A 16,666-nucleotide genomic window follows, 5' to 3' on the forward strand; every position below is an offset into this window, starting at 1 on the left:
TAGACCCCCCTGCCTGAAACCCTGGCCAGTTTGCTGCCGGTCAGTGCAGACCAGGAGTGGGACCCCTGTGCCCCTGCAGATGCCCTTGGACGCCTGACTGCCATCAACTGGGGCCAGTAGAGTTCTAATCCAGCAACACCTGGAGGGCCACAGATTCCCCACCCTTGGTGCAGGGAGGGCTGGGGCACATGGCCAATGGTCTGATCCAGGAGGCTTCCTGTGCTCCACCAACTTCAGTCTCCTACATGTAAGCTGGACAGAAGGGTGCCTTTGACCATGTGCAGAGTGCTTCTCTCCTTCTCATATTGCCATCATGTGGCCTCTCTGTTTGCCAGGGGAACAGCTGAGCCACTACTAAGAAATGAGGTTCATAGAGGAGCAGTCAGAGAAATATCAGAGGGGGCAGATTTCAAAGAAGAGCTGGGTTCTGGTTTGCATATTGTTTTGGAAAGTGTGAATTTGGTAGATTTGGCTTTAAATGCCAAATCTTTAAATTAATTGAATGTCTTCTCCATCCCTTGCTCTGCTACCCCCTTGACCCTTTCTATGGTCCATATTTCCTCCTGCTTCCCCTTCCTTCTCTCTGCATCTTACGCTACTTTGCACTTTCTCTCGCGGTGTGTCTTTGCGAAGTTCCTTTGTGCATTGTCTGACTCAGGCTTACTGCAAGCATCTGGCTTACAAATCAAAGTTTCTGGTGGCAGGAGGAGCTAACTCAGCCTTGTGTTATTCTTATTCTTCCCTCTGTCAGCAGCAGACTGCAAATGCTTTGGAGAGCCAGGCGCCATCCAAAGCCGGGGGGGGGGGCATTTTCCCTGGCAAGAGTCCTCACCACCACCCAGTATTATCTCACAGCAAATCTGGGCAATTTGCAAGATGGGTGGAAATCTCTCTCTCTCTCTCTCTCTGGGGGTGGGTGGGTGTGCTGTTGCTGCTCAGCTGTTGGTAGCCCTCGTTTTGTTTTGCTTTTTAAGAGGGCTTTATTAATTTATTTAGACAGATTTATAAGCTTTCTAAGTAGAGAGTTTATAACAAAATGATCAATAAAATAAGCTAAAGCCATATGGTAAAGTATATGTTACCTCTGTTAAATATTTGAAAACCAAGGACTAAATTATTTACAAAAATACAAATAAACACACAAAAACACTCCATGTAGTCTATCAGTTGCGTCTGCCATTCTTCCAGCGTGGGCAAATCTTGGGTCTTTCAATGTTTTGCAATGAGTATTCTTGCTGCTGCTGTTGCATACATAAAAAAAGTTCGGTCCTTCTTTAACACCTTCTGGCCGACAATGCCCAAGAGGAAGGCCTCTGGTTTCTTAGGGAAGGTATACTTAAATACCTTTTTTAACTCATTATAGATCATTTCAGATTCTGAAGAAGTGTGCATGCACACGAAAGCTCATACCAAGAACTAACTTAGTTGGTCTTTAAGGTGCTACTGGAATGATTTTTTTTATTTTGACTATGGCAGACCAACACGGCTACCTATCTGTAACTTTAAAGCATCTGGTAAGCTTGTTTAAAGAAGGATGTGTTTTAGCCGGCATCTAAGAGAGTACAGTGCTCTCAACAGTCAGGGAGAAAGTCAGAAAACTCGTGGGAATTTTGCATAAGAGAAGAAAATGGGAAAGAGCAGAAACTCAGCAAAACAAGAACGCCTTGATGACAAAGCACTCAATCTGCATCTTCCAGCTCCTTTACTCAATGCAGATTAGTACACAAGAGCACTGAGGCCTTGTTTGCTGTTAAAACCTTACTTGTTGTCTGTGGCTCTTTTTCACCCATCCCAATAATACTTCCATTTGGGAAGGAGTACTCTCTACCTGCCATAGACTTTCCAGCAAAGGGAAATAAGGCACATCTCACTCTTACTTTTCCTCTTTCCCAAGTGTCCTTTAAAACCTCTACTTGGCTACCTAGTTTTGCAAATTGGCTGAAATTTCCAACTTCCTTTTGGCATTAAAGGTACCGTAATTTTCAGACTTTTGATTAGGGTTGGAACACAAATATTTATGGATGTGGGAGTTCATTTCAGTTCACGTTTAAAGGCAAACTTACATAAGTCACACTTTCTAAAACAACCTGTGAACTGAAACACAGCCATCCTTCAAAATCTACACTTCGGTGAATTTTACAATGCAGTTCTCCAACTAAAATGCATATGCAGTACCAAGGGAAATTGTGTATAGAAGTACCTTTATTACTGAAAATTACCCCCCCCCAAAAAAAAAAAACCAACCCCTAAAAATTTGGGTGAATTTGCATTGCAGAAAATGTGTATTATAGCAGATATTTGCACTAAAATGCCGATGAATTTGCACAAGGACATTGTTAGTAAAATATGCAAGCTGATGTGGAAATATGGTAAATTGAACTTACAACTGGAAAAACGAGAAATTGAGAGAAAACAAAATTGCCAGATTTGCAAACTGACCCAGAAAAGTGGCAAACGTAATATTGGGGAAATAGGAAATGGAAAGGCTCCCAATCCCAGCATGGCCCCGGGCCTTGGTAATTTGGTTTCATGGTTTGGGCAAACTCACCTGAAGGACGCTCCCTGGACAAATAACCTGGATCAGGATGCAGGGATGCTTCAGATCACACACTTCTCTAAATACTATTCTTGGCTCCCCAAACACCAAACGGCAGGGTTGAAGTGTCTATTTGGAAGTCAGACATGCAGACTAATGCAAAGATGGGACAGACTAATAGACCTGGGTTAGCTCAGCTGGTGAAGCATGAGACTCTCCATCTCAGGGCTGTTGCTTCGAGCCCCACATTGGGCAAAAGATTCCTGCACTGCCAGGAGTTGGACGAGATGACTGTGGTCGCCCCTTCCAACTCTACAGTTCTGTGGTTCTAAGATTTTGGATCAGACGTATGAATTACTACATGTACTACAGAAATTGGTTGATCCTTCAGTTTCCTAATTTGTTGGAAGGGCTACGTTAAGAGAGTGTTATTAAAAACTCATTTCTGTTAGGTATATAAAATCAACACAGTGTTTCAGGAAAAACAAGCCACAACAGATACAAATTTATCCTTTGATCACATTTCACGCCCAACCCTTCAATCATTTTTATAACATTTACATGCTGCCTTTTCTCCAAGCAGCCACTTCAGCATGGAGTGAGATCGGTGACCCTGAGAGGTGGCGAGTGACCCAGTGAGCTTCATGGCTGAGTGTGGATTTGAACCCGAGTTCTCCTCAGAGCTCGTTCCTAGGCTTGCAGAGTCCCACTGTTACACTGCGGTGGCTCTCATTCACAAGCCAACCATCCTACTTCCTATAAAGTAGGATGCCAAACTCCAGGGAGAAACACAAATATCAAAATAGCCCTCCTCACCTTATTCCCTAAAAAGGTAGGAAAGAGAAGGAGAAGCAAAGGAGAAGCAGCGGAATCACAGCCTCAACCTTACAAACACAAAACCACCTGTGGAATGTTTTCTTTGCAAACTAATGGCACTATTAATCTCAAAATAGCTGGAGGAATCTCTGCCAAACATGCTGAAATGCAGAGTCCTCTGTTGCAAATCCTGCCTATGCAATGGACAGCTGCTCTTGGCACCGGTGAGGTCCTCCGGGTTGGATTTCGGCCGGCATCTGATTTGGCAGGAGATTCTGCTTAGGGTGCACTGGAGCCCAGCCCGTTCCCAGCATGTTGAGACTGGCTCAGTTGGACAGATGTTGGAGTTGTGGGTCGGGGGAGGAGGGGGCTTCTTTCATCTCCTCCAGAGCACGGAGTCAATCCTGTCTTTCTGGAACAATGTGTTGGAGCAGAATTGCATGGCCCTAAAAATATGCGGTTTGGTCCATATCCTCCTCCTGTACTTGTAACACACAGAATGCTGCAGCTCTGGAACTCCTTGCAGGCTGTCTCTCACACGGCTCTTGTTCTGGAAGCAATTAAAGACCTATTTACTTCTGCAGGTCAGAATGTAGGAAAGGTGACACGACTGGTTAATTTTTATCAACAGCCATGTTAACATGGAAGTGGCCTCTACACATGGCCTGCATTCATTGTCTGAGCCCCCGTTTCATGTGTGGCATCCGAGGGAGGTGTGGAGGGTGGCGACACAAAGAACAGGCCTTTTTAGTGGTGGCTCCCCAGCTGCCAGTATGCTCTCTCCACCAGGCCATTGCCCCTTGTGCCATCAACATTAAGGATTGAACCTGGGCCCTTCTGCATACAAAGCTGAAGCTCCGCCCTTCTCCTGCTTCCTCTTTCGTCCTGCTGTACCAGAAGTCAAGTTCAGGTCCAGAAACTGAAGTGCATCCAAGATTTAATTGCTTGGCTGCGCAAGAGAAAATAATACAGAACTCTAATATCCTAAATTAGAGGTATTTTAAAAACCCTGAACATCTTGGCTTAGGTAAGCTAAATATTTGGAAATTTAAAAGGGGTCGTGTTTTTTTCTGCTTTTCTGACTTGGCATACCCTATCGATAGTATAGGTTTTTTTAATTGCAGCTCAGCTTTTGCATGCAGAAGCTTCCAAGTTTGATCCCTGCTATCTCCTTTTATTTTATTTCATTTTAATTTTTTATATCTCATCTTTTCAAAACCCTCAAGGCAACTAACAAAAAAAAAGTATAACAGGTTTAGAAAAATATATCACATATCACAGATCTATGGTGCAGCCACATTTGGAATATTGTGTACAATTCTGGGGACCTCACCTCAAAAAGGGTTTTGTAGAGCTGGAAAAGGTTCAGTAAAGGGCAGCCAAATGGATCAGGGAGAGGGAGTGGCTCTCTTATTCAGAAAGATTGCTCTACCTATCTATCATATGATGATGGGGGGTATATAAGTAAAAATAACTGTGGCTAAGTGGGGTTTCGATGCCACCTTGAGAACTGTAGAACCGAACACATTTCATTTTTGTAACTTTTGTCAAACAGCTGCCCTTTTGCAGGAAGATGTGGATTCTCCTGTCCCATGAAGACAGAAGCAAATTAGCTCGGTGACTCTACAGGCCTTGCCATTTGTCGGGGAACAACCTCATCAGACATACTGTGGCTTCAGCCTGCCTCAGAGAACTTGCGCTCAAGGCAATGGCCTGTCAACTTGGTAAATCTTCAGCGACTCATGGAACAGCCAGGCAAAACCCTTGTGTTGACTTCTGGGGAAGCATGGAGAGGAAGACACATTGCTCCCTTCTCTCCCCCCAAGGAACCATCTCCATCTGCCATCTGATCATAGCTTAGGGCTGCAACAGCAGTCAGAAGGGAACAGGATTTGGGCCCCTAGAGCTATTCTCCTCACCTTCCGTGCCCCCTGACAGCAGAATACTATGTGGCGCTTGCTTGGCAGAATGTATTAGCATCCTCAGTGACAGGCAAGAGATATGCCTGCGGTTCCCAAATCCAAGATGCTCCTTGGAAGCCCCCTCTAGTATGAGGCCTGGTGGGCGGAGGGAACCACCCAGAAGAATTCAGTGTCTCACATAGAGCAGGTAAAGCAAGGAAAAGAACCCAAGTGCAGCCTGGGGGTGAGAAATCAGCCCTGCCTTTTCCATGTCTCCTGGCAAAGCAGGAGCCAGCTGCCAATTGCAAAGAGAATGAGGGATGCACAGCTGAGCTGCAAGATGTCTTCTCCATTAAATGCCTCTTGGGCTTCAGGAAGAAATTGCCAAAGATCCAGAAAGCTGAAAGCTCCAAAAGCAAACCCCTCAGTCGCCCAAGTACTCTCCCACCTGGGATATAGTAGGAAGAGACCTGGGAGACTGCAGACCAAGACTCGCTCTGTCTGGTTTATCTTATGGGTTGTTGGGCAAATCCTTCATACCAGCCATAGAAATGGGGGAGAAATTCAGTTCAGTATGAATGGTGAATCTACCTAACTGCACTTTCTGAAAGATTAGGCAAACTGAAACAGATTATTTGGAGAAATTCACAGGAAAACACTGATTAATTTTCATTGGGAAAAGTTAAAACTGATGTGGAAATAATAGAATCATAGAACAGTAGAGTTGGAAGGTTCACCCAGGGTCATCTAGTCCAGCCCCTGGCAATACAGGAATCACGGCTAAATAATCCCTGATGGATGGCCATCCAACCTCTGCTTAAAAACCTCTAAGGAAGGAGAGTAACCACCTTCTGAAAGAGTCCATTCCACTGTTGAACAGCTCTTACCATCAGAAAGTTCTTCCTAATGTTTAGTCAGAGTCTCTTTTACGTATTGATTTGAATCCATGGGTCTGGGTCCTCCTCTCCTGAGCAAAGCTCCAAGTGCCTTCAGTTATTTGGCTATCCAAATCACATCTCCTCTTCAACAGGTTAAACGTACCCAGTTCCCTCACCGGAAATATGGAGAACTGAATTTAAGACAGAAAAACATGAGAAACAGAGAGAAATAAAAATAGACAGATTCTCCAATATTTGCTGACTGAAGATGGCAGTTTGTTACGCTTGCCACTGTTCTGAGGTTCTAGTTGTTTCCACTGCATGTTTTACTCTGCAGGCAGTGCAGTGATCAGGCCACAGAATGATGTCACAAAACATTACCTTGTCATCCTTACAACAAGGTAGACTGCTACAAGTCATCAACCTGTTAACTAAAGACTGGAGTGGGAAAACTGTGCATTACAGATCATTGTATTCCAGGCTTATGGAGTTGTTCCTGGCCACTGAAATGCATTCTGCAGCTTTGTCATTCTTTCTCTTTAGTTTTCTGCCTGCATCGTAAAAAGTACCAGAGGCAAAAATGTCCAGTTTTCTAAGCTGAAGCTGCCTGAGGGTGATCTGAAATTGGGGAATATTGACATCAGTCCCTTGTCATGGTCAGGTCACTTTCTGTTGAGATGCAGCTTTCAGCATCTTTTCCCTTCAGCAGAGGTGGGGGACCTATGAGGACGGTCCGTCCTCTGAGGCTGATGGGTCCAAAGGGTTTTGACTTGGCTCTGGGTGATTTCACGGCTATGACTGGTACTCCTGCCAAAGCCCGGGCTGACTTGTGGAACATCTGAATGGCTTGGGTCGTTAACACAATTGCCCCTAAGCACCCTCTCCTATTTTGTGGAGCCTGCTTGGCTCCTTGGTATCAGAGATGAATTTAAGGCAGCACAACTGGTCCCACTGCTCTGGGCACTGAGCGTAGGGGCGCTGCTGGGCATCACAACTATCACATAGTAGTGAACAGATGTGCGCACCAGATTTTGGTCTCACACTGGATGCCACTACAAATTGAAAGATCAATGCCCACCCCTGTTGGTTTACTCCAGAACTTTAGGACAAGGAAACAAGCTGGGACACGGCTCAAACACGAGTGGAGGAAAACTCCACTCACATATAATCAACCACTGGTGAGGGCTTATCATTGAACCTACTAAATGGCAGTGAAAAACGAAGATCATGGCCACTGGTCCCATCACCTCCTGGCAAATAGAAAGAAGGGGAAGAAATGGAGGCAGTGAGAGATTTTACTTTCTTGGACTCCATGATCACTGCAGATGGTGACAGCAGTCACGAAATTAAAAGACGCCTGCTCCTTGGGAGAAAGGCGATGGCAAACCTAGACAGCATCTTAAAAAGCAGAGACATCACCTTGCCAACAAAGGACTGTATAGCTAAAGCTATGATTTTCCCAGTAGTGATGTATGGAAGTGAGAGCTGGACCATAAAGAAGGCTGATCGCCGAAGAATTGATGCTTTTGAATTATGGTGCTGGAAGAGACTCTTGAGAGTCCCATGGACTGCAAGAAGATCAAACCTCTCCATTCTGAAGGAAATCAGCCCTGAGTGCTCACTGGAAGGATAGATCCTGAAGCTGAGGCTCCAAGACTTTGGCCACCTCATGAGAAGAGAAGACTCCCTGGAAAAGACCCTGATGTTGGGAAAGATGGAGGGCACAAGGAGAAGGGGACGGCAGAGGACGAAATGGTTGGACAGTCTTCTCGAAGCTACCAGCATGAGTTTGATCAAACTGCAGGAGGCCATGGAAGACAGGAGTGCCTGGCATGCTCTGGTACAGGGGGTCACGAAGAGTCGGACACGACTAAACGACTAAACAACAACAACAACAATGGCAGTGAAGGTAGCAAAAAAGGCTTATGAATGGAGAGTGTTACACTGCATCTTCATGAGCCTCTTCTTGAGTAAGGTTCTTCAGTGGGTGGTCGCAGACCAGATTCAGGCACTCTTGGAGGAAACTGATTTTCTAGATCAATTTCATTTGGGATTTAGGCCCAGCTTTCGCACAGAAACTCCTTTTGTTACCCTATATCAGGGGTGCCCAAACTCTTTTCAAAGAGGGCCAGATTTGTTGAAGTGAACCTCAACCTTAACCCTAGAGGCAACCCTCACCCTAACCCTAACCTCAACCCTAACTCTAAACAAAATGCCAAACCGAAACCTAAGCCTAAGCCTAACCGTAATACTTACCCTAACCTCAACCCTAAACCTTACCCTAACCTGAAGCCTAATTCAAACCTTACCCCTAACCCTAATTCTAACCTCAACCTCAAACCTAACCCTACCCGACTTCTGACCCTAACCCTAACCCTCTAACCCTAAACCTAACTCAAACCTCAACCTCAACGCTAATCCAAACCACAACCTGAACCCGAACCGTAACCTGAAACTCAACCCTAACCCTAACCCTAACCCTATCCCTGACCCTAAACCTAATCCTAACCCTAAACTCAACACCAACCCTAACCCTAACATTAATTATAACCCTACCCTAATCCAAACCTCAACCTCAACTTCAACCCTAAACCTAACCACAACCCTAACCCTAACCCTGCCCTAAACCAAAAATCAACCTCAAACCTAACCTCAAATATAACCCTAACATTAACTCTAACCCTACCCTAATCCAAACGTCGACCTCAACCCTAACCCTAACTTTTACCCTAACCCTAACCCTAACCTCAACCCCAACCCCAACCGTAACCCTATCCCTAACCTCAACCCTAAACCTAACCTCTACCTTAACCTAAACTCAAACCCAAATGATCTGTGTAAAAGAGAAATGGGACCCAAAAATGATGTTTAAAGATGAACAAGGAAGATACCTGGCAGTTGAAATACAAGTACAAGGAGAAAAATTTTTAATAGTTGGAGTTTATGCACCAAATGAAGGGAAGGCGGAATTCTTTAAGAAGCTCCATGAAACTCTGATGGACTATTTGGACTATAATGTAATAATCATGGGAGATATGAATGGTGTGGTTTCTACAAATATGGACAAGGCACAAAGACAGATAATCTCTAAGGAAGGGAGACTTCCGAAGACCTTCTTTGAAATGACTGAAAATATGGATTTAATAGACATCTGGAGAACAAGAAACCCTCTCGAGAGAGAGGGAACTTTTTTCTCTCAAGCAATGATGACCTGGACCAGAATCGACCAAATCTGGATTACTAGTGGGCTGGCTCCAAAGATCAAGAAAATAGAAATCTGCCCAAAGACTTGCTCCGACCATAACGCCGTGAAGATGGAGATGAAATTTACAACAACTGGTCAATTTAGATGGAGGATGAATGACACCTTGTTTCGAGATCAGGAGATCCACAGAAAGGCCCAAAAAACTTTAAAGGACTACTTTGAAATAAATTTAAAGGCTGATGTAGAAATAAGTGTGATCTGGGATGCAAGTAAAGCCGTGATGCGAGGATTTCTAATTCAACAAAACTCAATAAAAAGAAGAAAGCAAAATGAGAAGAAGGAAAAGATTTTGGAAAAGATAAAAGAAGGAGAGAAGAAATTAAGATCAAAACCAAAGTCCCAGGAGATTTTGAGAGAGATTAAGCTATATCAGATACAATATATGGAACTGATGAATCAAGAGATTGAGTGGAAGATAAAGCAAATGAGACAAAAGACATTTGAATCTGCAGATAAATGTGGTAGACTCTTGGCTTGGCAATTGAAGAAAAGACAGAAGTTAAATACAGTTACAAATCTAGAAGTGGATGGAAAGAATATATCTAAGCCTAATGAGATTAGAAACTGTTTTCTGAGTTATTTAAAAAAACTATACTCACAAGGACCACAGAATGAAGAGGACATAGACGAATTCCTTAAAAAATATGGATTACAAAAAATCTCTCATCAAAGCAAGGTGGATCTAAACCAGAGAATAACAGAACAAGAGATAGAGGGTGCCATTCAGAACATGCAACTGGGCAAATCTCCAGGACCAGATGGACTGACTTCCAGATACTATAAAGCTTTAAAGGAATGGTTGATTCAACCGTTAAAGGAAGTCTGTAACGAGATTTTAGAGGGGAAAGGGGCACCAGATTCGTGGAAAGAAGCTTATATTACACTCATACCAAAGACAGAGACTGAAAAGACTCAACTTAAGAACTACTGCCCAATATCTTTACTTAATGTGGATTACAAAATTTTTGCAGACATTTTGGCAAAAAGATTGAAAAGAGTGTTTATGGAGAAGATTCATAAGGACCAATCAGGCTTTCTCCCAAAAAGGCATCTATCAGATAATGTGAGGAACATAATAGATATTTTGGAACTATTGGAGGTGAATATAAACACTAAAGCGGTTCTGATATTTGTGGATGCGGAGAAAGCCTTTGACAATATCTCTTGGAGCTTTATGAAAAATAATCTTCATGGGATGGGGGTAGGCCAAGGATTTGAGAATGGTATGGGTGCGATATATTCTGAACAAAAAGCTAAGTTGATTGTAAATAATGTGATAACTGAAGAACTTAAGATAGAAAAAGGGACACGACAGGGGTGCCCAATTTCCCCATTACTTTTCATTTCTGTTCTGGAGGTGTTGCTAAATATGATTAGAGATGACCAGCAGGTTAAAGGTGTACAGGTCGGAGCTAAACATTACAAGTTAAGGGCCTTTGCAGATGACTTAGTTTTGACTTTACAAGAGCCAGACACTAGTACGAAAAGGGTGTTGGAGATAATCCAACAATTTGGCCAGGTAGCCGGATTTAAACTGAACAAACAAAAGACTAAAGTTTGGGGGGGGAAATTAACAGCCATGGAGAGGGAGAAATTTCAGGATGAGACAGGTTTGACAGTGGTTAAGAAGGTGAAATACCTAGGGATTTATTTAACATCTAAAAATTTGAACTTGTATAAAGACAATTATGAAAAATGTTGGTCAGAAATCAAAAAAGATCTAGAAATATGGTCAAATTTGAAATTGTCAATGTTAGACCGAATTGCAGTTATTAAGATGAATGTATTGCCTAGAATGTTATTTTTGTTTCAAACTTTGCAGATTTTGGACAAGATGGACTGTTTCAAGAGGTGGCAGAAAGACATTTCGAAATTTGTCTGGCAGGGCAAAAAGCCCAGAATAAAATTTAAAGTACTTACAGATGCAAAAGAAAGAGGGGGATTTGCCCTGCCGGACTTAAAATTGTATTATGAAGCAGCAGCGTTTTGCTGGCTGAAAGAGTGGATGCTCCTCGAGAATACAGACATCCTGGATTTGGAAGGCTTTAATAATGAATTTGGTTGGCATGCATATTTGTGGTATGACAAAATCAAGGTGCAAAGGGCCTTCAAAAATCATATTGTTAGAAAAGCTTTATATAATGTTTGGATAAGATATAAAGATCTGTTGGAAAATAAAACCCCTAGATGGTTGTCACCCTTGGAGGCTAAGGCATTGAAAAAGCTCAATACGGAGGCAGGATGGCCAAAGTATTGGGAAATTTTGGAACAAGATGGAGATAAATTGAAGCTACAGAGTCATGAGAAATTGAAACCTAAAGTGCGAGATTGGCTCAATTATTATCAAATAATGGAGGTGTACAAACAAGATAGGAAAATTGGCTTCCAGGTGGAGAAATCAAAACTAGAAACTGAACTGTTAGAACCCAATACTAAGAACTTATCAAGAATGTATAATTTGATGCTGAAATGGAACACACAAGATGAAACAGTTAAATCAGCTATGATTAAGTGGGCACAGGACATTGGTCATAACATTATGTTTGCTGACCGGGAATGGTTGTGGAACACCGGGATAAAATTCACGGCATGTAATGCCTTAAAGGAAAATATTATGAAAATGATCTACAGGTGGTACATGACCCCAGTCAAGCTAGCAAAAATATACCATTTGCCTGACAATAAGTGTTGGAAATGTAAAGAAATTGAAGGTACTTTCTATCACCTTTGGTGGACGTGCCCGAAGATTAAGGCTTTCTGGGAAAAGATATATAATGAAATGAAAAAGGTACTTAAATGTACTTTCCCTAAGAAGCCAGAGGCCTTTCTCTTGGGCATTGTCGGCCAATTGGTGCCAAAGAAAGACAGAACCTTTTTTATGTACGCTACAACAGCAGCAAGAATACTCATCGCAAAGTATTGGAAGACACAAGAACTACCCACCGTGGAAGAATGGCAGATGAAAGTGATGGACTATATGACACTGGCTGAGATGACTGGCAGAATCCGTGATCAGAGGAAAGAGACAGCGGAAGAGGACTGGAAGAAATTCAAAATTTATCTTAAGAACTATTATAAAATTGATGAATGTTAAAATGCCGAGGTGTTGAGAGAAAAAGGGATACAGTGACATAAGATTAAGTTAAAGAAAGGATTAAGAGGACACATATTTGATAAAATTGCTTAGAAGTTGCTGAAATAATTTGGTAAATTGGGATGCAGAAAGGGGAGGTATGGGGGAGTCCGAGAAACGAAGGTTATGGAAAAAAAGGTTATGAAATTATACATGTTTGTTTGTCCTTTTATTTGTTTGTATTGTTTAAAAATTGTTGTAAAACCAATAAAAAATTTTTTTTAAAAAATAAACTCAAACCCAAAACCTAACTCTAACCTCAAACCTAACCCTAACCCTAACCCTAAACTCTACCCTAACCCTAACACTAACACGAAGCCCATCCATAACCCTTACCCTTACCTTTACCATAACCTCAACCCTAACCCTATCTCTATCCCTGACCCTAAACTCAACACCAAGCCTGACCCCAACCCTAACACTAATCCCAACCCCAATCCCAATCCTAACCCTAACCCTAACTCTAACTCTAACTCTAACTCTAACTCTAACTCTAACTCTAACTCTAAACCTAAACCTAAACCTATACCTAACCTCAAACCTAACCCTAACACTAACCCTAAACCTAAACCTAAACCTAACCTTAATTTTAGCCTTAGCCTATACCCTAACGCTAACCCTAACCTCTACCCTAACGCTAACCCTAACCTCAAGCCTAGCCCTAACCCTAACCCTAACCCTAACCCTAACCCTAACCCTAACCCTAACCCTAACCCTAACCCTAACTCTTGACCATGCTACCACTCAGTGGATTTGTAACTGGCTGACTGACCGAACTCAAAGGGTGCTCATCAATGGTTCCTCTTCATCCTGGAGAAGAGTGACTAGTGGGGTGCCACAGGGTTCTGTCTTGGGCCCGGTCTTATTCAACATATTCATCAACGACTTGGATGATGGACTCAAGGGCATCCTGATCAAATGGACTCAAGGGCATCCTGATCACACTTCAAAACGACCTTGACAGATTAGAGAACTGGGCAAAAGCAAACAAGATGAATTTTAACAGGGAGAAATGTAAAGTATTGCACTTGGGCAAAAAAAATGAGAGGCACAAATACAAGATGGGTGACACCTGGCTTGAGAGCAGTACATGTGGAAAGGATCTAGGAGTCTTGGTTGACCACAAACTTGACATGAGCCAACAGTGTGACGCGGCAGCTAAAAAAGCCAATGCAATTCTGGGCTGCATCAATAGGAGTATAGCATCTAGATGAAGGGAAGTAATAGTGCCACTGTATTCTGCTCTGGTCAGACCTCACCTGGAGTACTGTGTCCAGTTCTGGGCACCACAATTCAAGAAGGACACTGACAAACTGGAACGTGTCCAGAGGAGGGCAACCAAAATGGTCAAAGGCCTGGAAACGATGCCTTATGAGGAACGGCTAAGGGAGCTGGGCATGTTTAGCCTGGAGAAGAGGAGGTTAAGGGGTGATATGATAGCCATGTTCAAATATATAAAAGGATGTCACATAGAGGAGGGAGAAAGGTTGTTTTCTGCTGCTCCAGAGAAGCGTACACGGAGCAATGGATCCAAACTACAAGAAAGAAGATTCCACCTAAACATTAGGAAGAACTTCCTGACAGTAAGAGCTGTTCGACAGTGGAATTTGCTGCCAAGGAGTGTGGTGAAGTCTCCTTCTTTGGAGGTCTTTAAGCAGAGGCTTGACAACCATATGTCAGGAGTGCTCTGATGGTGTTTCCTGCTTGGCAGGGGGTTGGACTCGATGGCCCTTGTGGTCTCTTCCAACTCTATGATTCTATGATTCTATGAACCCTAACCCTAACATTAACCCTAACACTAACTCTAACCCCAACCCCAACCCCAACGCCAACCCCAACCCTAACCTTAACCCTAACCCTAAACTTAACCCTAACCCTAACCCTAAACTCTACCTTAACCCTAACCCTAAGCCTAAGCCTAACCCTAACCTTAAACCTAACCATAACACTAAGCCCATCCATAACCCTTACCTTTACCATAACCTCAGCCCTAACCCTATCTCTATCCCTGACCCTGACCCTAAAATCAACCCCAAGCCTGACCCTAACCCTAACCCTAACCCTATCCCTAAACTTAACCTTAACCTCAGACCTAACCCTAACCCTAACACTCACCCTAACCTTAACCTAAAACCTAACCCAAACCCTAACCCTAACCCTAACCTCTACACTAACCTCAACCTCCACCCTAGCCCTAACCCTAACCTCAAATCTAACCCAAACCCTAACCCTAACATTAACCCAAACCCTAACTCTAACCCGAACCCGAACCCGAACCTCAACCTCAACCTCATCCCTAGCTCTAACCCTAACCCCAACCCTAACTCTAACTCTAACTCTAACTCTAACTCTAACTCTAACCCTAACGCTAACCATAGGCTCAACCTTAACACTAACAGTAATCTCAACCCTAACCCTAACGCTAAACTTAATGCCAGCCCTAACCCTAATTGTAACTTCAGCCCTAATACTCACACTAACCTTAACCCTAACCCTAAGATCAACCCAAACACTAACTGTAACCTCAACCCTAACCCCAACCCTAACCTCAACCCTAACCATATCCCAAACCCTAACTCTAACCCTAAACTCAACACCAACCCTAACCCTAACCCAGGGGTGCCCAAACTTTTTTCAAAGAGGGCTAGATTTGATGAATTGAACATACGTAAGGGCTGACCAAAGTTGTTGTTTTTTAGGATTGAAGTTGTTGGGTTTTTAAAATAATTTTACCCCAAAGTTTTTGAGCTTTTTAAAGGATTTTACCCCAGGACATATACTACCACGGGGGCCGGTTTAAATCGGCGGGTGGGCCGGATTCCAGTCCTTTTATTGTTGAGGTGGAAGTGGCCACCCAACACTCCACAGGGCTTGCTAATTTGATTAAAGACTTTCCTCCCATAGCCTTAGCACTGACTGGGGAACGGGGTCTTGGCCCTTGCTAAGAGAATCAGGCAATACAAACCTGTCTGTGAGATGTTGAGCACACACTAATCACCGCAGATGTTCTACCTGCAGGGCTGGTATCTCAGAACAATGCTGTGCAGGGTGTGTGTGTGTGTGTGTGTGTGTGTGTGTGTGTTTGGAGGGGGGATTATGAGTTTGTAGTTTGCTGGAGAGAAAGGAAAGGAAGATGGAGAGAAGAGAGCTGTGTTTCTTGCAATAATTGGCTGAAAGTGGGTAAGGAAGGAGTTGTGCCATGTGCTGCCCCAGGATCAGCTGTAGGCAAGCCTGCTGTTTGCTTCCCTTAATGCTCCATTTGCATGTTTGTAAATAAAGCAAATATGACGGAGACACTGTAAGTCTCTGATGCTCTCATCAAGAGAAAACGAAACACTTTAGTGCTGTCCCTGGAATTTCCCTTTGCTTAAGGAAACAGGGAGAACATAATAAGACAAAGAAAGCCAATGCTTTTATTACACCAAAGTAAATAAAGACAGTTTCAGGGTGCTACCACATTGTAACCTAACAATGGCTACTTAGATATCAGTCCCATTTAATTCAGTGCTAAGTGAGGTTAGAATTGCAACCCCTCCCAGTACCTTGATTTCATGTTGTTGTTGTTGTTTAGTCGTTTAGTCGTGTCCGACTCTTCGTGACCCCATGGACCAGAGCACGCCAGGCACTTCTGTCCTCCACTGCCTCCCGCAGTTTGATCAAGCTCATGCTAGTAGCTTCAAGAACACCATCCAACCATCTCATTCTCTGTCGTCCCCTTCTCCTTGTGCCCTCCATCTTTCCCAACATCAGGGTCTTTTCCAGGGAGTCTTCTCTTCTCATGAGGTGGCCAAAGTATTGGAGCCTCAGCTTCACGATCTGTCCTTCCAGTGAGCACTCAGGGCTGATTTCCTTCAGAATGGAGAGGTTTGATCTTCTTGCAGTCCATGGGACTCTCAAGAGTCTCCTCCAGCACCATAATTCAAAAGCATCAATTCTTCGGCGATCAGCCTTCTTTATAGTCCAGCTCTCACTTCCATACATCACTACTGGGAAAACCATGGCTTTTACTATACGGACCTTTGTTGGCAAGGTGATGTCTCTGCTTTTTAAGATGTTGTCTAGGTTTGCCATCGCCTTTCTCCCAAGGAGCAGGCGTCTTTTAATTTCGTGACTGCTGTCACCATCTGCACTGATCAT

The sequence above is a fragment of the Podarcis liolepis genome (assembly GCF_965112155.1).
Source record: "Podarcis liolepis genome assembly, chromosome: 9".
NCBI lineage: Eukaryota > Metazoa > Chordata > Lepidosauria > Squamata > Lacertidae > Podarcis > Podarcis liolepis.